At 48.3% G+C, this 22,916-nt stretch overlaps 1 protein-coding gene across 2 annotated transcripts in view; it reads right to left on the minus strand.

Moving 5' to 3' along the window:
• The window catches only part of ZC3H3 (zinc finger CCCH-type containing 3), a 101,835-nt gene that overhangs the window by 3,471 nt on the left and 75,448 nt on the right, over positions 1–22,916 (minus strand). The window lies entirely within an intron of this gene.

The following is a 22,916-nucleotide window of genomic DNA, read 5'->3' on the forward strand; positions in this document are numbered from 1 at the left end:
CAGACTGAGAGCAGGGCGGGGCTGGGCCAGCCTGCGGACTCCCAGAACCTGCAGCCAGGCCACGGCTCAGGGCTCGGCCCACCCGCTGCCTCTGCCAGACCCCAGCCCGCCCATCCTGGCAGCACAGAGGGAGCCCGGGAAGGTGGGTGTGGCTACAGACCTGGAGGTCTTGGGCTGGGCCAGGGGAGGGTGCGGCAGGTCAGCCAAGGCCAGGCCGCACTGGGTCAGGGCTGGGCTGGGCACGCGATCCCTAGCACCTGTCACAGCGCTAATTATACCCACGGGGCAGGGGGTGTGCCAGCCAGCAGGTGCTCTGGGCAGCAACATGGCCCCAGCTCTCCTACCAGGCCCACAGGGAAACACAAAGAGGCTGCCCCAGGCCCCAGCGGCCCAGTCCGGCCTGTGGAGCAGGGCGCCCAGCCTGCCCTTCCTCTGCCCACCCCTCCTGGGCTCTGCTCTGCAGCCCAGCTGCCTGCTTCTCTCGTGCCCAAGGCCTTTCAGGGAGGCTATGCCCTCCCCCTCACCCTGCAGAGCCCACTGCATGGGGCACCCAAACTGTTCTTCATGGGACTAGGCGACAGGTGTCCCCAATGGGAACTGTGACAAGCTCCCTGCCTGACCCACCAAGAGTGAAGCTCAAACCTGTGGCAGCAGCAGGTCGCCTGTGGGGGTGCCAGCAGCCCAAAACCCATCCCTCCCAGCCACTGCAGGTCCCTTTGCTGGCACCTGGACTCTACAATCTGGGATCCAGGTGCCTCCTGTACCTGGGCTACAACGTCTGTGTCCCAGGGGCTCTGCACTGTCCTGCCCTCCCCTCAGACTTTCTCCCCCACCCCAGACTCTCCTCCCGCCCTCCCATGTTTGCTCTCCTCCTCCTGTGCACTGTCCCCTACCCTCCCCTGTTTCCCCCAGTCCCCATCCTCCCACCACCATGTCCCCTCACCCCGGCACTCTCCCTCCCCCTACCCTCCCCGCACTGTCCCCCTACCCTCCTGCACTGTCCCTTCACCTCTCCCCTGACGGTGGTGGGCCCCCGCCATGCCCCTCATAGGAAGCTGTACCAGATCACCACCACCCTCACTCACCTACCATTCTTCCTTCTGCATTAATTGAGTCTGAGTCCCTCTACACAGGGCCTGGCAGTGCTGTGGGGCCCATGAACTGTGCTCCTCAGCCTGAGATACTCGGCCCTGCAGAGCAGGCTTAGGCCCGGGGAGCAGTCTGGGGGCAGGGGCAGGCTGTGCCTGACATGCTGGCTCAAGCACCAGCACAGACATCCCAAGGGCACCCCATGGGGGCATGCGGGTCCATGGTTCACAAAGGCAGGGACGGCATGCCGCCAAGGTTTCGCGTGCATTTGTTTCAGAGATGCACCACCAAACAGCTGGTGGGGCAACATCACGACAACGGAGGCCTGGCTGATGGCTATTGAGGTGCCCGCTGTTAACAGCCAGTGGGAGCGCCAGTGGTGTTATAAACTATGTGCCAGGCCGGACGAAGAGGAACAAAATAACAAAATACATCGCGATGACATTGTTTTGGCGTCGGTTGCGGCTCAGCTTCCGTAATCCCAGCACTTTGGGAGGCTTCCAGATACGATCACGCAGGTCGAGATCGAGACTCATGTTGGCTGTCACGCAAAACCGCCTAAAAACACAAAATAGTCGCATGAGGTGCGGCTGTCGTTGTGGTCCCTGCTCACCGAGGCCGAGGCGAGAATGGCGCGGAACCCGGAGGCTGGAGCTGCAGTGAGTTTGAGATCCGCCACATCGCACCAAGAGTCGAGAGATGACCTCAAAGAAATTTTTGATAGGATGTGGGTTAAATAAAATGATATGATTTATATCTGCTGGTATCTTTTAACCTTGTATTATTAGAAACTGCCTGACAGACCTATACATGCCCAGGCTGGACAGCCGGTCAGTGAACCCTCTTGGCAGAACACAACCAACACCTATGATCAAAAATAGAATCCTTTCTGAGCCCGCAATATGTGGCTCACTTGTAATTCCAGCAGGACTTTGGGGAGCCTGCAAGGCAGGTGGATCACCGATGCCAGAAACCAGAGCGTCAGCCTAGCCCAGCTGGCGAAACCCTGCCCTACTAAAATATATAAAAAATTAGCTGGGTGTAGTGCACGCACCCAGTCCAAGATATTGGCTGAGAGGAGAACCCAGCCAAACCCGAAGTGGCGCCAGTGAGCCAAGATTGCACACTGCACTCCAGACCCATCCAAAAAGAACTTTTTTGACAATTTAGAGCTTATGAAGAAAACGATGAGCCGAAATATACAAGGAAACACACTGGAATACAGCCAAATGAAACGAAGGCTCTAATCAACCTATGTTCACTTAGCTCCATTCACGACAGAAATCAATCTGGAACAGAACTCAGAACAAAGATTAACGATTAAAGATCTGGACAGTGGCGAAGGAGATAGTGAATAAGCGACAATAGAAGATCGAAGTTTATGTTGAAAAAGAGGAAATAAACTGAAGCAGAGGGAAGAAAATATGACGAAACTGGTGAGTTAAAAGAGTTCTGAGAAATGAATCATGATCCATTCGACTCATAAAGTTCGCCAAAACATAAATGGCGACGCACAACAAATGCCGTAACGCCAAACCAAAGATCATTTTAAAACCACGCCGCACGCATCGCAACCCCAACCTGCCAGTTCCACCGTTAAACCCGACAAATCCTGGAAAACCACGCAAATAAAAACAAACCGCTACTCTTGCCAAACCACCAAGAAAAACCAGAACCAAAGTAGTTCCAAGCAAAAGCCCAACCCCAAAAGGCCTACTCTGCAGTTCTTTCTGGAGACGGAGTCTCGGCCACCCCTGCACGGAGCAGCAGCCACCCCGCCCACCAGCAAGCCTGCCTGGTTCTTGCAGGTTATTTTCCCAGGCCTTCATAGCCCGAGGACTATGGTGCCCACCACCACCACGCCTAGCTGGCTTGTAGAGATTGTTTTACCCATGATGGCTGGTACGTCTTGATCTCCCGCACTCAGATCCGGGCCTCCGGCCTCCCAGCACAGGAGCCGCCACCGCCTGGCCTTTACTTGTGTTCTACCAACACCCAGATGGGCACCCAGTCCTTCCCAGGAAGGTAAGTCCAATTAGAAAACAGGAATTGCCTAGCTTATAGGGCTGGGACACCTGAAACCAATCTAATTAGACTTTGCGGAGAAAAGATAGCTTAAGATTCTGCAGTGAAAAGAGAATGTAAAGTCTCATACAATGAGTAAATAAGAGTTCTGTAGTCGTGGGGAAATAATGGTTATATCAAGGACTCAAGTTGGTATCCATTCTAGTGTCCAAAATATCGTTAGAAGTAACCAGTGAACAAAAATTAAAGCACATTAACACAAAAGAGAAGAATCATAATCACCTCACAGATATGAAAGAAGTGATTAGAATAAAAAATTTTTATTTTTATTTTCTTATTTATTTTTATTTTATTTTATTTTGTATTTTTTTGAGACGGAGTCTGCTCTGTGCCCCAGGCTAGAGTGCAGTAGCTGACTGCAAGCTCCAAGGCTCTCTGCTCACGCTTATTTCTGTCTCTCAGCCTCAAGTGGCTGGGACTACAGGCTTCGCTTAACTCAAGCTGGCGGGCTTTAGTAGAGACAGGGTTTTACAAAAGCACAGATGGTCTCTCATCTCCTGATCTCATGACCACCCTCCCAAGGCTGGATTACAGGCTGAGTCAGCCAGCCAGATCAGCTTAATAAAAATTCAAAGGACGACCGCCGTTAAAGATTTAAAGCAAATTCAGCGATTAGCCGCAACTTCCAGCCTGATAGCTGCCTTTAAAGGTAACTCCCAGAAATGCACCACGCCCACTAAGCGTCAGCCCGCCCAAATATTATTAAATAACCATCCAGCCGCAGAAGGCAAGAAAAATAAAGAACACTTGTTTGACCGCAAGAAGAAGAAGAAAAACATTATCGCAAATGAGCAACAAATTAATATGGCAGAAAAATGCAAGAGAGAAGAGTAAATTAATTACTACGACAGCCCAGCAAAGTTGCTGAGAGAGAAAATCCATGTTATAAAATAGCCTCAACCACCGAATACTGCAACATTTAGGCCGTACACCAATACGCCATCCAGCATCTTGGGAGGGGTCAGACGGCGGGCGGATCACGAGGTCAGAGATCAGACTATCCTGGCTAACACGGTGGAAACTCCCGGCCTTTACCATAAATGCACGCCAAAGTGGCGGTCAGCAGTCCCAGCCACCAGAGGCTGAGGCAGGAGAAGGCGCCAACCCGGGAGGCGGAGCTTGCAGTGAGCCGAGATGGTGCCACTGCACTCCAGCCTGGGCGACAGAGTGAAGACTCTGCCTAAAAAAAAAAAAAAAATAAATAAATAAATAAATAAACATTTTAAAAACACTATTTATAGTAATAAAAGTACTAGGAATAAATCTAACAAAACCTAATCAAGGGCTGGGCGCAGTGGCTCACGCCTGTAATTCCAACCCTTTGGGAGGCCGAGGCAGGCAGATCACCTGAAGTTGGGAGTTCGAGACCAGCCTGACCAACATGGAGAAACCCTGTCTCTACTAAAAATACAAAATTAGCCGGGCATAGTGGCGCATGCCTATAATCCCAGCTACTCAGGAGACTGAGGCAGAAGAATTGCTTGAACCTGGGAGGTAGAGGCTGCAGTGAGCTGAGACTGCACCACTGTAGTCCAGCCTGGGCAACAAGAGTGAAACTCGGTCTTTAAAAAAAAAAAAAAAAAGATGATAACTTTATTAAAACACATTAAAGGTAGGAGGCCAGGGGGGGAGGGTGGGGGGATTGCTTGAGGCCAGGAGTTCGAAATCAGCCTGGGCAACAGAACAAGACCTTGTTTCTACAAAAGATTTAAAAAAAATTAGCCAGGTGTCATGGCATGTGCCTATAATCCCTGCTACTTGAGAGGCTGAGGCAGGAGGATTACTTGAGCCCAGGAGTTGGAGGCTAAAGTGACCTATCATCACAACAGTGCACCCAGCCTGGGTGACACAGTGACACCCAGTCTTTAAAAAAAAAAAAAAGACATTAAAAGGGAGGGTCTAACTGAAGAAATACAGACGCCATCCCCACAGGTTGGAGGCTCACTGCTCTGGGAACAGATGCCCATTTCCATCAAACTGAGCTACAGATTCAAGACAATCTCAATCAAAATTCCAACTTTTTTTTTAACCTGACAAGAATAATCTAAAAGGTATTTCTGGGAGAATAATGGTCAAGAATAGCTGAAACTGGTTCTAAAAAAGAACAAGGTGAAAGAACTTGCTTTATTATTATTATTATTATTTTTTTTTTTTTGAGACAGAGTCTCGCTCTGTCGCCCAGGCTGGTGTGCAGTGGCGCGATCTTGGCTCACTGCAAGCTCCGCCTCCCGGGTTTACGCCATTCTCCTGCCTCAGCCTCCCGAGTAGCTGGGACTACAGATGCCCGCCACCTCGCCCGGCTAGTTTTTTGTATTTTTTAGTAGAGATGGGGTTTCACCGTGTTAGCCAGGATGGTCTCGATCTCCTGACCTCGTGATCCACCCGTCTCGGCCTCCCAAAGTGCTGGGATTACAGGCTTGAGCCACTGCGCCCGGCCCAAACTTGCTTTATTATCATGAAGCTCAAATAATTCAGAGTATGGTTTGGCTCAGGGACAAACTGACCAATGAACAGACAGAGAGCCAGAAGCAGAGCCTGCATCCACGCAGACCTGACCGCAGCGGGGAGGGCTGCACCGCACACCCGCTGGAAACAACGGGCTTTTCGATGCCAGGCGCCATAGCAAAATGAAGTGGACCTCACCGCACACACCACACAAGAAAATCACCTCCAGCTGGATGAAAGTCTCAACGTCAAAAGTAAAGACAACAAAATATTTAGAGGCAACTGAGCACAATCTAGTGTAGAGAAGAATTTCTTTTTTCTTTTTTTTGAGGCAGAGTCTCGCTCTGTCGCCCAGGCTGGAGTGCAGTGGCTGGATCTCAGCTCACTGCAAGCTCCGCCTCCCGGGTTTACGCCATTCTCCCGCCTCAGCCTCCCGAGGAGCTGGGACTACAGGCGCCGCCACCTCGCCCGGCTGGCTAGTTTTTTGTATTTTTTAGTAGAGATGGGGTTTCACTGTGTTAGCCAGGATGGTCTCGATCTTCTGACCTTGTGATCCGCCCATCTCGGCCTCCCAAAGTGCTGGGATTAGAGGCTTGAGCCACCGCGCCCGGCCAAGAAGAATTTCTTATTCAAGACACTAAGGGCGCAAAATGTAAAGAAAACGATAAAACTATGTCCGTTCAAATCAAGAACTTCTGATTTTCAACGTGTCACAAAGAAATGCAAAGATAAACCACAAACGGAGAAGACATGTGACTAAGAGATTAAAGTCCAGGACATTATATATATTTTTATGTTTACGTTTATAAATTCCCTCTGAGTCAGTAAGAATCAAACAACCCAACAGAAAAACACCCGTGATCACCCTCACCAAAAAGACTCCAGGTATTTTCCAGAAGAGAAGGCACACAGGCCTCGGAAACACGGGAAAAGTCTTCTACTTCAGTTTACATCAGAGAAATACCAATTTAAAATATCAGACAGCTTTTAATACTTCAAATGGTCGGAAAGTAAAAAAAGGTTGAGCCCAGCCTTCACAGAAAGCTTGGAGGCCCGTCCAAGCTGCCGAGTGTGACAGGCCAGGCGGCCTGGGTAGGCTCATGTTTCCAGCTAAGCCAGTGTCCACACTGCCTGGCCATGCACTGAGGCAGTGTTTCCCACAAGGTGCCCTCTGGGGCCTGGACTGGGGTCTGGAACGGGAGAACTGTCTTCAGGTAACTAATTGGTCATCTGCCTTTTCTACCAGCACCAAGAGAGTGGACAGCCTTGGGTGAATCTCCCAGGCACCAGGTCACCTCCTCCCCAAGCCAGCCTGGCCCCGGGAGCATGGTCCACAGGGAGACTCGCCCAGCCTGTGCTTGCGGAGCTGACATGAGGGGCACAGGGACTGGGCCAGGCTCCATGGCGCTCTCTTCCTTGACCAAGAGCAGGCTGATTTTCCCAGCTGGCTTGGCCACAGCAGCTCCCTCACCACTCGTGCTGGTTCAGCTTGGGGCCTGAGGGGCCCCGGCCCTACCACAACATCCTGGGGGCAAGGCCCTAACCCCAAGGCCAGCAGCACCTCTGATGGCTGCGACACACGCTTTGTCCCCAGAAGAGTTGCCCGTTTCCTTCCCATTATCCAAAATCAAAGCGGCCCCCTCTACCACCACCAGCCACCGTGGAGGACGCATTCCAGACACTTTTATCCACCCTCTCCGTCTTTCTCACTCTCCCCTGCACTCCAAAATCAGTGACCATGGAATGTAGTGTCTTGGAACAGAAAACAGCATCAGGGAAAACTGAGGAAATCCAAATAAGGTCTGGAGTTGAGCTGACAAGTTACACCACAACAAAGTGGATGTCTTAGTTCTGACAGCGAGATGGTAAGTGAGTCCATTCTCACACTGCTCTAAAGACATACCCGAGACTGGGCAATGTATAAAGAAAAACGGTTGCACTGGCTCACAGTTCACAGGCTGTACAGGAAGCATGGCAGCATCTGCTTCTGGGGAGGCCCCAGGAAGCTTCCAGTCATAGCAGAAGGCAAAGTGGGAGCGAGGCACTTCACATGGCCAAGCAGGAGGACGAGAGAGCGCGGGGAGATGCTACAGACTTTTAACTGACCAGATGTTATGAGAACCCTATCATAAGAACAGTACCTGCAGGATGGTGCTAAGCCATTAGAAACCGGCAGAGATGGCCGGGCGCAGTGGCTCAAGCCTCCCAGCACTTTGGGAGGCCGAGGTGGGTGGACTGCCTGAGGTCAGGAGTCTGAGACCAGTCTGGACAACATGGAGAAACCCTAAAAAATCCTTTTGTAGTCTCTACTAAAACTACAAAATTACCCGGGTGTGGTGGTACATGCCTGTAATCCTAGCTACTCGGGAGGCTGAAGCGGGAGAATTGCTCAAACCCGGGAGGCGGGGGTTGCAGTGAGCTGAGATAGTGCCATTGCGCTCCAGCCTGGGCAACAAGAGCGAAACTCCATCTTAAAAAAAAAAAAAAAATTAGCCAGGCATGGTGTTGCATGCCTGTAATCCCAGCTACTAGGGAGGCTGAGGCAGGATAATTGCTTGAACCTGGGAGGCAGCGGTTGCCGTGAGCCAAGATAGCGCCAATGCACTCCAGCCTGGGCAACAAGACCGAAACTCTGTCTAAAAAAAAAGAGAGACAAGGCAAGTCCTTTCTACCTGTGAGCCCATAAAATCAAAACAAGTTAGTGACTTCCAAGATACAATGGAGGCATAGGTATTGGGTAAATACTCCCATTTCAAAAGGGAGAAATCAGCCAAAAGAAAGGGGCTACAGGCCTTATACAAGACCAAAACCCAGCAGGGCAGTCATTAAATCTTAAAGCTCCAAAATCACCTCCTTTGACTCCACATTCCACATCCAGGGCACAGTGATGCAAGGGGTGGGCGCCCAAGGCCTCAGCCAGCTCTGCCACCATGGCTCTGCAGGGTTGAGCCCCCACAACTGCTTTCAAGGGCCAGCATTGAGTGCCTGCAGCTTTTCCAGGTGCATGGTGCAAGCTGTCAGTGGATCTACAATTCCAGGGTCTGGAGGACAGTGGCCCTCTTCTCACAGCTCCACTAAACAGTGCTCCAGTGGAGACTCTGTGTGGGGGCTCCAACCCCACATTTCCCCTCCAAATTGCCCTAGCAGAGGTTCTCTGTGAGGGCTCAACCCCTGCAGCAGGCTTCTGCCTGGATATACAGGCTTTTCTACGTATCCTCTGAAATCTATGCAGAGGCTTCCAAACCTCAGCTCTTGCACTCTGAGTACCTGCAGGCTCACTGCCACGTGGAAGCTACTGAGGCTCACTTGTACTCCCTGAAGCAGTGGCCAGAGCTGTACCTTGGCCCCTTTGAGCCACAACTGGGACTGGAATGGCTGGTTGCAGGGAGCCAGATCCTGGGGCTGTGCAGGGCAGTGGGGCCAGGTCCAGGAAACCATTTAGTCTTCCTAGGCCTCACGCCAGTGATGGGAGGGTCTGACATGAAGGTCTCTGAAATGCCTTTGAGGCTTTCTCCCCATTGCCTTGGCTATTAGCACTCGCCTTCCTTTTAGTCACACAAATTTCTATAGCCTGCCTGAACTCCTCCCCAGAAAATGGGCTTTTCTTTTCTACTACATGGCCAGGCTGCAAAATTTCCAAACTCTATTTCCCTCTTAAATATAAGTTCCAGTTTGAGGTCATTTCTTTGCTCACGCATATGAGTGCAGAATGTCAGAAGCAGCCACGCTACACCTTGACCACTTTGCTGCTTAGAAACTTCCACCAGACTGGCTGTGCATGTAATCCCAGGTGGCTCATGCCTGTAATCCCAGCACTTTGGGAGGCCAAAACAGGTAGATCACCTAAGGTCAGGGGTTCAAGACCAGCCTGGTCAACATGGTGAAACCCCATCTCTACTAAAATACAAAAATTAGCTGGGTGTGGTGGTACATGCCTGTAACCCAGCTACTTGGGAGGCTGAAGCAGGAGAATTGGTTGAACCTGGGAGGCAGAGGTTGCAGTGAGCCGAGATCGCACCACTGCACTCCAGGCCGGGTGACAGAGCAAGACTCTGTCTTAGAAAAACAAAACAAAACAAAACAAAACCCAAGAAATTTCCACCAGATAGCCTAAATAATCATTCTCCAGTTCAAAGTTCCACAGATCCCCATGGCAGGAACACAGTGCAGCCAACCTCTTTGCTAGCGCATAACAAAAGTAACCTTTGCTCCAGTTCCCAACAAGTTCCTCATCTCCATCTGGGACCGCCTCAGCCTGGACTTCACTGTCCATATCACTCTGAGCATTTTGGTCACAATAATTTAACAAGTCTCTAGAAAGTTCAAAACTCTCCTCATCTTCCTGTCTTCTTCTGAGCCCTCCACACTCTTCCAACCTCTGTGGGTTACCCAGTTCCAAAGCTGTTTCCACATTTTCAGGTATCTATATAGCAATGCCTCACTCCTCAGTACCAACTTTCTATATTACTCCACTCTCGCATTGCTGTAAATAAATACCGCAGACTGGGTAATTTATTTCGTCATTGAGACAGTGTCTTACTCTGCTGCCCAGGCTGGAGTGCAATCGCCCAATCTCGGCTCCCTGCAACCTCCACCTCCAGGTTTCACTGATTCTCATGCCTCAGCCTCCCAAGTAGCTGGGATTACAGGCATGTACCACTGTGACCAGCTAATTCTTCTATTTTCAGTAGAGATGGGGTTTGGCCATGTTGACCAGGCTGCTCTTGAACTCCTGGCCTCAAGTGATCCGCCCACCTCGGCCTTCCAAAGTGCTAGGATTACAGGTGTGAGCCACTGCACCCAGTCGAGACTGGGTAATTTATAAAGATAAGAGGTTTAACTGGTTCACAGTTCACAGGCTGCACAGGAAGCATGGCAACGTCTGCTTCTGGGGAGGCCTCAGGGAGCTTCCGATCGTGGCAGAAGGCGAAGGGGAGACGAGGCGCTTCATGTGGCCGAGCAGGTCGAGAGAGGGGGCTGGAGCAGGAGGTCGAGAGAGGGGGCTGGAGCAGGAGGTCGAGAGAGGGAGGAGGTGCTCCACACTTTCAAACAGCCAGATCTTATGAACACTCCATCACAAGAATAGCACTGGGGGATGGTGCTAAACTGTCAGAAACCATCCCCATGATCCAATCACCTCCCACCAAGCCCCAACTCCAACATCAGGGATGATAATTCGACATGAGATTTGGGCAGGGACATCGGTCAAACCACATCACACTGCTGGCTGTGGATCTGCAGGACGCTCCTTGCAGGGGAGGCTGGCTGAGGGTATATGGGAACTCTCTGTGATACGTTTGCAACCTTTTGGTAAATCTAAAATAATAACAAGTTTATTAAACACAGTAAGTGACTGGATGCTTTCTACCAGACCCTGACCAGTGAACAAATCACCAGAGAAGGCCTGTGGGGCTGGTGTGGGGGACTGCGGGTGCCCACACGGACAGCAGGGAGGGGCTCCTGAGAGGGAGGCCAAGAGCTCAAAGCACATCAGCCAGAACCCAAAACCTACGGACACGGGAACAGGTGCTCCCAGAGCAGAAGGCAGGAAGAAGAAGGAGCCCGGGGAAAACCTAAAGCAGGAGGGAAATGATAAAGAACAATGACAGAAGTCAAAGAAAAAGAAAAGGAACAAGCAATAAAGAACACTAGCAAAACCAGAAGCTGGTCATCTGAACAGGGCAATAAGAGAGACATGCCCCTAGCAAGACTGTTCCCAGAAACAAGTGAGAAAACACAGATTAAATACAGACGAAAAAACTCCAGATGCAACAAAGGATGCTGTAGACACACTGACATGCACCCATACGTTGAAAAACTCAGTAAAACGGATCCATTTCTGGGGGAAAATAAGCCAAAACTGGCATTAAAAAGAAGTAGGCTGGGCACAGTGGTTCACCCCTGTAATCCCAGCACTTTGGGAGGCCAGGAGTTCAAGACCAGCCTGGCCAACATGGTGACACCCCGTCTCTACTAAAAATACAAAAATTAGCTGTGCATGGTGGTGCACGCCTGTAATCCCAGCTACTTGGGAGGCTGAGGTGGGAGAATTGCTTGAACCCAGGAGGCAGAGGTTGCAGTGAGCTGAGATAGCACCACTGCACTCCAGCCTGGGTGACAGAGTGAGACTCTGTCTAAAAAAGAAAGAAAAAAGAAAGAAAAAAGGAGCTTGCATTGCTGGGAAGACAGACCCAAAGTACCATCCTACCATCCCTGTACTTCCCACGAAGTGCCACCGTAACAAACCCAAGTCACCTCTGGCTGTGGAGAGGGATAATGGCTAGGGATCGGGGTACGACTGGTGGCAGGCTCCATTGGGCTGCTTCCTGTCCCCAGCCAAGACTTACAGTCAAGGAAGCCACAGCCCAGAAACGCCCATAGGTACAGACAAAGGGCAGCCCAGCAAGACAGAAACTCTCAGGCAACAGCCACGCTATTCCAGCCAACACCCAGAAACCACTGCGCCCCCAGCAGACCAGCAAAGGCTGAGGAGGGAGCCCAGACTCAACCCTGGCCAGGAGACCCCTCCCCTGCTTGCCAGGGTGGTGAAAAGCCAGGACATTCACCCCTTCTCCATCCCCCCCCCAGAGTCCGTGGAGGCCACGTGGGAGAGGCACTGCGGAACTCCTTCCCCCAAAGCAGGGACGGAAGGTTCATGGAAGGTCTGTTGTCCACACCACCCTCCACAGCGTCAATGAGGCCAAGTGCAGGGAGCTGGTTCCCACTCCTAGCTGGCAAGAAGGAGGCAGCACCTCCACCAAATAGCCAGCACGACTAGGCTCCCACAGAAAGTGGCAGCTCCCACTAAGAACAAGGGAGGCTCCAAGCTCGGTGAAGAGGGGCGGTGCCAGTGCTGACGGGCTCGGTGAAGAGGGGCGGTGCCAGTGCTGACGGACAGGGCGTCAGAATTACTTCATAAAGACAGAATGCATCACAAAGACACTTCTACACGCACTACAAACATGCTGGAAACAAAAGAAGAAATAGAAAGAAACAATAGAGAAAAAGAAGATGTAGTAGAACCAAATGAAAATTTTAGAACTAAAAAATACAATAACTGAAATAAAAAACTCAGTGTATGGCTCAACAGCTGAATGGAAGAGACAGAGAACTGGAAGACAGAATAACAGAAATTAACCCATCTGAACAAAAGAAAGAAAATAAGTTTTAAAAAATGAACAGAGCCTTGGGGACCTTGGGACCACAACGGAAGACCTAACATTCACGGAACTGGAGATGCAGACACAGAGGAAAAATAACCCAAAGAAATAATACAAACTTTACCAATTCGGTAAAACAGATAAGCCTACAGATTCAGGAAGCTGAGCAAACCTCAAACAGGACAGACCAAAGACATCTACCCCAGAATACACTATAGTCAGACAGTGGAAGTTAAAGACAAAGAAACAACCTTCAAAGCAGCCAGAGAGAAACCACATTACGTTTGCTTTTTTGAGACAGGGTCTCACTCTATTGCCTAGTGGTACAATCATAGATCACTGCAGCCCCAACCTCCAGGGCTCAAGCAATCCACCCAACTCAGCCACCTGAGTAGCTGGAACCACAGGCACAGGCCACCATGTGTGGCTAAACTTTTTTTTTTTTTAAGAGATGGGGTTTTGCCATGTTGACCAGGCTAATCTCAAACTCTTGGGCTCAAGCAGTTTGCCCACCTGGTTCTCCCAAAATGTTGGGATTACAGGCACGAGTCACGGCACCCCACAGAAACTACATTTTACCTACAGGGGAAAAATTCAAACGACAGTGGATTTCTAACCAGACACCATGGAGGACATAAGGAAGAGGCATAACATTTTTCAAGCTCAACAGAAAGAACTGTCAACACAGAATCCCATATCCAGTGAATTATTCTTCCGGAATAAAGGGGAGCTCAAGACATTCTCTGATGAAGAAAAACAATGTCACCACCAGTCTTACCCTAAAAAGTGGTTAAAGTTCTCCAAACAAAAAGGAAACACAAGAAAAAGGCTTGGAACAAAAGGAAGGAATAAAGAACAAGATAAGCAAAAACACAGATAAACATACCAGACTTTCCATCTCTTCCCCAGTTTTCTAAATTATGTTTGATGATTGAAGTAAAAATCATAACCGTGTCTGTTGTGGTTCTAACTTCTGTAGAGGAAGTATTCTAGACGGTTATAAAAGGGGAGGTTAAGGGAGATGAGGGAAAGTAGGGTTTCCACACTTCACTCAAACTGGCAAAACACCACCACCAGTGGACGTGGATCAGTCATGCAAATACAATATAATATCCAGGGTAAGCACTACAAAAGCTATATGGTGGGCCTCCCTTTTCCACTGTTTCACTCTGCAGTTTCAGTTACCTGAAGTCAACTGTTGGTCCAAAAATATTGAAATGGGAAAACTCTAGAAGCAAACACCTGCTGTTTTTTCCCGATGGAGTTTTCACTTGAGTAATACAGGTGACTTCAGTCACGCTGCAACCTTCCACTCCCAGGCCCAAGGCCTTCGCCTGTGCCCACCACCACACCCAGCTAATTTTTTTTTTTTTTTTGTAACTTTAGTATATTGTGGTTTCACCATGTTGACCACAGGCTGGTCTTGAACTGCCTCATCACAGGTGATTTGCCCTCCTCAGTCTTCCAAAGTGCTGGGATTACAGGTGTGAGCCACCGTGCCCAGTCACCTTGTTTCTTTTTTTTTTTTTAGGATGGAGTCTCGACTGGCCACCCAGGCTGGAGTGCAATGTGGCTGATCCTTCACTGCAAGCCCTCCCGGGTTCACGCCATTCTTCTGCCTCAGCCTTCCAAGTAGCTGACTACAGGCTCACACCATGCCCAGCCACTCTTTTGTATTTAGTAGAGACAGGGTTTCTGATTGTGTTTAGCCAGGATGGTCTCAGATCTCGACCTGTTCCACTACTTTGGCCTCCCAAAATGCTGGGATTACAGGTGTGAGCCACCACGCCTGGCCAGCAATTCATAAATATTTAAGTGCATGCTATTCTGAGTAGTGTGATGAAATCTTGTGCTGTCATGCTCTGTCCTGCCCAGGACACAAATCATTCCTTTTTCCACACTGTATACACGACCTAACATTAGTCACTTAGTGGCTGCCTCCCTCGTCACACTGACTCTTGTGGTACTGCAGCACTTGTGTCCAGGTAACCCTTATTTTCACAAAGAAATGGCCCCAAAGTGCAACAGTAGTGATGCTAACAATTTGGATAAGAGAAGCTGTAAAATGCTTCCTTTAGGTAAAAAGGTGAAAGTTCTCGACTTAAGAAAGAAAAAAAAAGGCTGGGCATGGTGGCTCACGCCTATAATCCCTGCACTTTGGGAAGCCAAGGCAGGTGGATCAGGAGATCAGGAGTTCGAGACCAGCCTGGCCAACACAGTAAAACCCCATCTCTACTAAAAATACAAAAATTAGCTGGGCATGGTGGTGAGCATCTGTAATCTCAGCCACTCAGGTGGCTGAAAAAGGAGAATCACTTGAACCCGGGAGATGGAGGGTGCAGTGAGCCAGGATCGTGCCACTGCACTCCGCTCTGGGTGACAGAGCTAGATTTCATCTAAAAAATATAATAAAAATAAAAATACAAAAATTAGCCAGGCATGGTGGCAAGTGCCTGTAATCCCAGCCACTTGGGAGGCTGAAGCAGGAGAATCGCTTGAACATGGAAGGTGGAGGTTGCAGTGGACAGAGGTCGTGCCACTGCACTGCACTCCAGCCTAGGTAACAGAGTGAGACTCTGCCTCAAAAAAAAATAATAATAAATAATAATAATATAATATTCTGAGGTTGCTGAAATCTACAGTAAGAATGAATCTTCCACCCATGAAATTATGAAGAAAGAGGCTGGGCACGGTGGCTCAGGCCTGTAATCCCAGCACTTTGGGAGGCCGAGACGGGCGGATCACAAGGTCAGGAGATCGAGACCATCCTGGCTAACTCGGTGAAACCCCATCTTTACTAAAAAATACAAAAAACTAGCCGGGCGAGGTGGTGGGCGCCTGTAGTCCCAGCTACTCGGGAGGCTGAGGCAGGAGAATGGCGTAAACCCGGGAAGCGGAGCTTGCAGTGAGCTGAGATCTGGCCACTGCACTCCAGCCTAGGCAACAGAGCGAGACTCCGTCTCAAAAAAAAACAAAAGAAATTATGAAGAAAGAAAAAGAAATTAATGCTAATTTTGCTGTCACACTGCAAACTGCAAAAGTTAGGGCTACAGTGTGTGATAAACGTTTAGTTATTTTAAAAGGCGGCTGGGCGTGGTGGCTCATGCCTGTAATCCCAGCACTTTGGGAGACCGAGGCAGGTGGATCATTTGAGGTCAGGAGTTCAAGACCAGCCTGGCCAACATGGTGAAACCCCATCTCTATTGAAAACATAAAAATTACTCAGGCGTGGTGGTACACGCCTATAAACCCAGCTACTCAGGAAGCTGAGGCAAAGAATTGCTTGAACCCAGGAGGCAGAGGTTGCAGTGAGCCAAGATCGCACTACCGCACTCCGGTCTGGGCGACAGAGTGAGACTCTGTCTCAAAAAAAAAAAAAAAGATTTAAAAAGGCATTTGATTTGTGGGTGGAAGATAATAGAAACATGTTCCAAATGATGGAATCGGGTTCCATGACACCCATGGGTTCAGGTATCCATGAGGGATCTTGGAATGCATCCCCCACAGAGAAGGGAAGACTACTGAATAAAGATCTATACTGAAAAACACTATAAGTAAATCAAATAAAAATTCTAAAAAGTGTTCAAGTAACCCATAGGAAGGCAAGAGAAAAAAAACCCAGAGGGAAAAAAAGAACTAATAGAAAACAAAATAAATCAAATGATACACTTAGGCCCTAATACAGCAATAACCACATTAAATGTAAATGTCCTAAATATATCAACTAAAAGACAGAGATTGGCAGAGTGAATTTTAAAACATGATTGAACTATCTGCTGTTTACAAGAAAGTCACTTCAATATGACACATAGATAAATTTAAAGTAAAAAGAGAAAAAAAGACTTACGAAAACTTGATTCAAAGAAAACAGGCGTGGCGATATTAATATCAGAAAAAGATGACTTCAAAGCAAAGAAAATCACCAGAGACAGAAACATTATATAAAAATAAAAGAGTAAATCTATCAAGAATGCATAGTAGGGCCACACCTGTAATCCCAGCACTCTGGGAGGCCAACGAGGACCACTTGAGGCCAGGAGTTCAAGACTAGCCTGAGCAACATAGCAAGACCCCATTTCTACAAAAAAATTTAAAAAGTAGCCAGGCATGGTGGTGCATGCCTGTAGTCCTAGCTACTCAGTAGGCTGAGGTGGGAGGATCGCCAGAGCTCAGGAGTTTGAGGTTGCAGTGAACTGTGATTGCGCCACTGAGCTCCAGCCTAGGCAACAAAGCGAGACCTGGACTCTCTAAACAAACAACAACAACAAAAAGAATGCACAGCAATTCTAATGTATATGCACCAAACAGAAAAGCTGCAAAATACATGAAGCAATAACTGATAGCTATGAAAGGAGAACTAGACAAATCCACAATTATAGTTAGAGACTTCAACACCTCTCTCAACAACTGAACACCAGATCGAAAATCGTCAAGGAAGAACTCAAAAACACCTTTAACTAGCAAGACCTGTTAGACATTTATAGAGCACCAACAACAGTGGAATACGCACTTTTTTTCAAGTACATATAGAAGATACACCAAGACAGACCATATCCTCGGCCATAAAACAAACCGTGAGAAACTTAGAATTAAAATCTGTATGATTTTAATAAACATAGATCAAACTAGAAATCAATGAAAGAAAGGTAACAGGAAAATCTCAAAACATTTGGAAGCTTAATAACACACTTCTAAATAATCTACAGGCAATACTCTGGTTTCTCTTCAGATCATATGACTCTTTTGCCTTTTACCAAATAATCCACAGGGCAAAGAGAAAATCTTAAGGGACATAAAACAAACAAAAAACTCACAGGAGCTGTGCTTGGCGGCTCAACCTATAATCCCAGCACTGTGGGAGGCTGAGGTGGATGGACTGCTTAAGCTCAGGGGATTGAGACCAACCTGGGCAACATAGCGAGACCTCATCCCTATAAAAAGTACAAAAATTAGCCAGGCGTGGTGGCATGCACTTGTAGTCCCCGCTACTTGAGAGGCTGAGGTGGGAAGAATGCTTGAGGCCAGGAGTTTGAGACCAGCCTGGGTAACACAGCAAGACCCTGTCTTACAGAAAATTTAAAAAATTAATCGGGTATGGTGATATGCACCTGTAGTCCCAGCTACTCAGGAGGCTGAGGCAGGAGGATTGCTTGAGCCCAGGGGGTTGAGGCTGTAGTGAGCCATGACTGCAACACTGCACTCCAGCCTGCGTGAGAGTGAGACCCTATCTCAGAAAAAAAGGAAAATATTCAAATTATTCAAATCAATAATCTAAGCTCCAATTTCAAGAATGTAGAGGGAAAAAAACAGCAAAATAAACCACAAGTAAGCAAAGAAAGAAATAATAAGAGCAGAAAGCCCAGTGAAATCAAAAACAGAAAACCAATAGAGAAAAATCAGTAAAATAAAGAACTGGTACTTTGAAAAGATCAATAAATTGACAAACCTCTAGTAAAACAGACAATGAAGAAAAGAAGTCACGAACTTCCAGTAACAGAAATGAAATTTCCAGTATCACTACAGATTCTTTAGACATCAAAAGGACAATTATTAAACACTTCAAACAATTATACACACATAAAATTGACAACTTAGATGAAATGAACCAGTTCCTAGAAATACACAATCCACCAAAACTGACTGAAGAGTATAAAATCTAACTAGGAGCAGCAAGGAGATTGAGTCAGTAATCAAAAATCTCCCAACAAAGAAAAGCCCAGGACACAGCTGGGCATAGTGGCTTATGCCTGTAACCCCAGCATTTAAGGAGGCAGAGGTGGGAGGATCACTTGAGCCCAGGAGTTCGAGACCTGCCTGGGCAATATAGCGAGACCTTGTTCTTCAAGGAAAAGAAAGAAAGAAAAGAAAGACAGGAAGAAAAGGAAGAAAGAAAGGAAGAAAGGAAGAAAAGAAAGAAAAGAAAGAAAAGAAAAAAGACAGAAAAGCACAGGACCAGACGGCTTCACTGGGGAATTCTACTAAAACAATTAAAAGAAGAATCAACACCAAGTCTTCTCAAACTCTTACAAAATGTTTAAGAGAAGGAAACATTTCCTAATTCATTTTGTGAGGCCAGTATTACCCCGATAACAAAACCAGACAAAGACACTAAAAGAAAATGAACCTATCGCCGGGCGCGGTGGCTCAAGCCTGTAATCCCAGCACTTTGGGAGGCCGAGACGGGTGGATCACGAGGTCAGGAGATCGAGACCATCCTGGCTAACACGGTGAAACCCCGTCTCTACTAAAAAATAACAAAAAACTAGCCGGGCGATGTGGCGGACGCCTGTAGTCCCAGCTACTCGGGAGGCTGAGGCAGGAGAATGGCGTGAACCCGGGAGGCGGAGCTTGCAGTGAGCTGAGATCCGGCCACTGCACTCCAGCCTGGGCGACAGAGCAAGACTCCGTCTCAAAAAAAAAAAAAAAAAAAAGAAAATGAACCTATCAACCAATATATTTTATGAATATTGATGCAAAAATCCTCAGCAAAACATTCAGCAGCACATTAAAAGGATTACACATCCAGGCCGGGCGCGGCGGCTCACGCCTGTAATCCCAGCACTTTGGGAGGCTGAGGCGGGCTGATCACCTGAGGTCAGGAGTTTGAGACTAGCCTCGCCAACATGGCAAAACCCTCACCTCTACTAAAAATACAAAAATTAGCTGGGCCTGGCAGCGCGCGCCCGAAATCCCAGCTACTCATGAGGCTGAGGCAGAAGAATTGCTCCAACCCAGGAGGCGGAGGCTGCAGCGAGCCAAGATCGCACCAGTGCGCTCCAGCCTCGGCAACACGAGCAAAACTCTATTTCAAAAACAAACCAATAAAAGGATTACACATCATAACCAAGTGGAACTTATTCCCAGATGCAAGGATGGTTTCATACACAAAAATCAATTAATGAGACTGTGACTGACTGTGATTCAATATGGTCAGAGTCATGCGCTGGCCACCTTAACAGAACAAAGGAAAAAGACCACAAGATCATTTCAATTAATGTAGAAAAAGACCTGACAAAATTCAACACCATTTCATGATTAAAAAAAACAACAACACAATAAATAGGACAGGCCGGGCGCGGTGGCTCAAGCCTGTAATCCCAGCACTTTGGGAGGCCGAGACGGGCGGATCACGAGTTCAGGAGATCGAGACCATCCTGGCTAACACGGTGAAACCCCGTCTCTACTAAAATACAAAAAAAAAAAAAAAATTAGCCGGGCGAGGTGGCGGGCGCCTGTAGTCCCAGCTACTCGGGAGGCTGAGGCAGGAGAATGGCGTGAACCCGGGAGGCGGCGCTTGCAGTGAGCTGAGATCCAGCCACTGCACTCCAGCCTGGGCAACAGAGCCAGACTCCGTCTCAAAAAAAAAAAATAAAAATAAAAAATAAATAAATAAATAAATAGGACAGAAGGCAACTTCCTCAGTGTGGTAAACACTACACATAAAAGCCCAAAGCTAACGTCATATTCAATGGTGAAAAATGAAAGCTTTTCTTCTAAGATGAGGAAAAAGACAAGGATGCCCAGAGTTGCCATTTTAGTTCAACACAGTATTAAAAGTTCTAGCCAGAGGCCAGGCGTGGTGGCTCACACCTATAATCCCAGCACTTTGGGAGGCCAAGGCAGGCGGATCATCTGAGGTCAGGAGTTTGAGACCATGGAGTTTGGCCCCATGGTGAAACTCTGTCTCTACTAAAAATACAAAAAGTAGCTGGGTTTAGTGGCGCATGCACCTGTAGTCCCAGCTACTTGGGAGGCTGAGGCAGGAGAATCACTTGAACCTAGGAGGCAGAGGTTGCAGTGAGCCAAGATAGTGCCATTGCACTCCAGCCCAGGCGACAGAGTGAGACTGTGTCTCAAAAAAAAAAAAAAAAAGAAAAGGCATTCAAATTGAAAAGGAGGAAGTAAAATTATCTGTTTGCTGATGACTGTAAGAAAACCCTAAAGAATCCACAAAAAAAAAAAAAAAAAAAAAGAAAGAATAAACAAATTCAACCACAACAAGTGGTGGGGAGGATATGCAGAAACCGGAGCCTGTGCGCTGTTGCTGGCAATGTAAAATGGTGCAGCCACAACAGAAAACAGTTTGGCGACTCCTCAAAAAGCTAAACACAGAATTACTCAGACTCCAGCAATTCCACTCCTCCATATACACCCAAAGGAAGTGAAAGCAGGGACTCAAACAGATCCCTGCCGGTCAGGAATCACTCCAGCACTAGTTACAGCAGCCGCATACCCACCAACACATGACAGAACTAACAAAACGCAGCACACACACAACGGAAGGTTACTCTGCTGTAAGAAAGGAACGAGGTGGTGCCACACCTGTGAACCCTGGAAACATTACGCTGAGTGAAAGACGCCAGACACCAAAGGACAGACGTACGATCCACTCAGAGGACACAGCTAGAGGAGGCGACTTCACTGAGATAACTAGCTAGGTGTCTAACTAGGGTTTGGGAAGCGGGGAGTGGAGAGCCGTTGCTGAATACTCAGTGAATACTCAGTGTTTCTGTCGGGGTGAGGAGAACATTTTGGAATGTCTCTACAGTGTTGTGAACGTAGTTAACGCTATTTAACTAAGTGCCATTTTGACACTTAAAAATGGTCAAAATTTATGTTAAATATATTTTACCACAATTAAAAAGTATACCAAAAGCCACTGAATTGTACACTAAAATGGGTGAATTACGTGGTATGTGAATTATATCTCAATAAAGCTGTTTTTCACAAAAGACAGGAATGGTCCATAAGCACCCAGGTGCTCTGCGCGTCCAGGCCATCGGGGAAATACAAACCCAAACCCCAGGGTATGGCCACACCCACCAGAATGGCTGTGCCAGAAACCCCAGGGATGTGGCCACGCCCACCAGAACGGCTGTGCCAGACAGGCAGACACCAAGAGCTAGCGAGGAAGTAAACACACGAAAGCCTTGCTCGCTGCTGGCAGGAGTGTCAAACAGTGATGCCGTTTTAGAAAACAGGAGGCTGTTAACCCAGAGTGACCCTATGACCCTGCAATTTCACTCCCAGGTGTCTACCCAAGAGAAGCAAAAGCATCGGCCACACGAAGGCTCGTGCGCAGACGTTCGAGGCAGCATTATTCACGATAGTCCCCAACTGGAAACCACTCGAATGTCCCTGGCTCATGAACGGAAAAAGTTTGGCGAGTCTCTGCAGTGGCTGGCCTCTGTAATAAAAAGGGGTGCAGCGCTGAAGTGCTGCAGGACAGACCTCCAAACATGATGCAAAATCAAAGATGCCAAACGACCGTGTACTGTACGATTCCAGTTACACGAAAGGCCCACAAAAGAAACTTACAGAGGCAGAAGTGGATGAGTGTTAGGGGCCAGGGGTGGGAGGAAGGCGGGGCTGGGACTGATGACGAAAAGAGCTGAGGGAATTCTGGGGGGCAATGAAAACTATGGAAAGCTGCGTTATGGTGCGGCTGTACGACTCTGGGTTTACTCAAACCCACAGAACCACAGACCTAGAGCAGAGGAACTGTGTGGGAGGGAAACTGTACTTCAATAAAGCTGTTTGTTTTTTTAAGCTGACACCACAAATCAAAGGGTTAGACCACTGTTGAGGGGAAAGCATCCATGACATGAAGAAAAACTAAGTGGGGCCCCACCTCACACAACACGAAAATAAAGAACAGCGAACAGCAGCCGACTTGTAGGGAGGCCTCCCCATGCCAGGGGCCGCCCAGGATGCTGCCAGGCCCACTGTGACCCCCTGAAGAGTCACCATGCCCCTCTGAGATAGGCAGTGCTGTTATCCTGATTGTATATAAAAGGAGATTGAGGCCAGAGGAGGAAGTAACTGCGCAGGGACAAGCTACACGCACAGGTGCCTCTTGAGCCAGCGGCAGGCGATGCAGGAGGCCCTCTGTGACCGCGGGTGCAGACTGGTCCTAAACAAGACTCCCGAGCACAAATCACAGGGCAAAAGATGTCAGGACCCCGCCTCATAAAGGACGGAGGATTCGGCCTAACAAAGCAGCACTGGCAAAAGCAAGGGTGACAACAGAGAAGCGCTGTATGTGACCAAAATCAAGACAGGCGCTGTCCAGAGGACACAGGAGCCCCTCAAGCCTGGAGGTTGAAGGCAGGGTGTGCATGAGGGGAATCCCAGGTG

This window comes from Papio anubis, chromosome 8, assembly GCF_008728515.1.
Source record: "Papio anubis isolate 15944 chromosome 8, Panubis1.0, whole genome shotgun sequence".
Taxonomy (NCBI): domain Eukaryota; kingdom Metazoa; phylum Chordata; class Mammalia; order Primates; family Cercopithecidae; genus Papio; species Papio anubis.